The following is a 2,078-nucleotide window of genomic DNA, read 5'->3' as shown; positions in this document are numbered from 1 at the left end:
GAGTTGTTTTTCATTCGATAACCAAACTATCTGCTGAGATTTTATGCCACTGGTAGTTTTTTGTATTGTATCAGTCGTCTCTGAATTTTTACAACGCAATGACAAATTGATCTTGTTTACTTTGCTATCTCATGTTTTAAACCAGACATGGAGGTGTAGAGCAGAACTGGAACAATTAGTCGATGAATCTGTTGGTTGATCGACAGAGGATTAATCTGTAGCTGTTTTGATGATCGATTAAACCTTTTAAAATAATTAGTAGAACATTTAATGGTTCTCCTATGTGCAGATTTACTGCCTTAAATTGAATATGTTAGTTGAACAGCTCGGGGAAATTATGTTAATTTTTTAAAATGAAAAAAAAAATTTAAATAATTAATAAATTAGTTGCTTCCCTCTATTGTACTATGAGTTCAGTTTTACAGTATAGCTAGGAAGCAATCCAGTCAAATGTGTTTAGAACTCATGATACATTTTAGAAGGTCAGAAGGTAAAGTACTGCAGACTCCCATTTAAATAAACACAGGCCATGTGTTTATACAGCGATCTGATCTCATAAGAGCCGATCTTTCAAACGAAATCTCAAAACATGCATTGAAATGTCAAGTGTTGCTGTAGCCTCTGACTTACTCTTGGCCAGGAGGATGAGTCAGAGAAGGGAATATTATCACAGGGAGTTAGAAACAAGGGCAAACCGTCTCAAACTTCGCCGAGTGAGAACATAAGAGCAGTTGTGAAGTCTCTCACGGGGGACGTCACAAGGTTGCACCGATTCCGGCTTCCAGTGATGGTCTCAGTGTTGCTTCACACGCGGGGTTGTTCCTGTCATCCGGTCATCTCATACGCTTGAAAATGCTTCAGATCTGTAACCTGATTTCACACATCTTGCGAGCGCTGCTTTCTGTTGGGATTCCTGAAGTGTGCTGCAAGATAAATCAGGTGCAGTAGCTTAAGTTTGAAACAATTTTCAAGGATCATTTAGCACATGTTTCACACTGGATTTTCCTCCACCTCCTTTAATGAACCCCAAACCACACAACAACGTTTGCCCTATTGAATTTATTATATAACAGAGTATACGTTAGTCTACAGGCAGAGAGAACCACTTACCTCTGTGCCCAAACATAAAATGATACACCAGGTTTGTCTGTGCCAAGTGACCTACTGTATTGTACAAAAGTCATTTTTAAATGTTAATAATTGGCTTTTTATTATGCAAATGGCCTGGGGTTTCACTCATACGAATATTCACATCTGCTCTACAATACTGCCCTCCTTCTGAATACACAAAAAGCAACAACTTACTCTACGCAGTTCGGTATTTCTTGAGTTTTACATTCAGTAGGCTATGTCTTTAAAATTTGGGAATTATTGGGGTAAAATTCTTCAACTCGGTCCAGGATGAGGGTATGTACTCTATAGCATCAACTGCCTACACCAACCTGCTTACTGATTCAATCATTGACAGATCTGGCTCCCAAGAATAGGGTCTGATAATCACTCTGTGGTAGCCGAACTAGCCACCGTAGAAGTTTTCTGTCACATTTTGTAGCCGTTATTTACATGACAAAACTGTACAACAAAGTATGCATAAAAAGAAAGCTTCTATGATGGCTACACTGCTGGCTTTGCGCTCTTTTATGTATTGAGTAACAGATAAACACTGCCACCTGCTGTTCAAAAAAAACTTTTTTTTTTTTTTAATGGTAATAATTTATGGTGTTTATAACTAACATCATAAATAGTTACAATCCAACCACAAAGCCAGTTTCTTTTTCATAAATGTGAAACCCTGTAATGTCAAGATTAAACATTTTTCCTTTTGTTTGGTTTAACAAGGTACCAGCATCATTTTGTGGGTTATTCTCCAGGTACAGTACATTATGTATTATCGAGAATGTCAAATGTGAAATGCCATTAATGTATATTGTTATATATCCTGAGTATGTAACACGCACTAAGGCAATTGTGAATTGCTGCATTTTACTGTCTTAACTGGCCTACTATATAGATAGGACATTGTTTGATATTGGATCTAGTGAGTTGAAATTGCAGATGAAACATTGTTTCTGATTTTT

Source organism: Morone saxatilis, unplaced genomic scaffold, assembly GCF_004916995.1.
Source record: "Morone saxatilis isolate NCDOM2014 unplaced genomic scaffold, NCSU_SB_2.0 Contig1, whole genome shotgun sequence".
NCBI lineage: Eukaryota > Metazoa > Chordata > Actinopteri > Moronidae > Morone > Morone saxatilis.
This window is presented reverse-complemented; position numbering follows the sequence as displayed.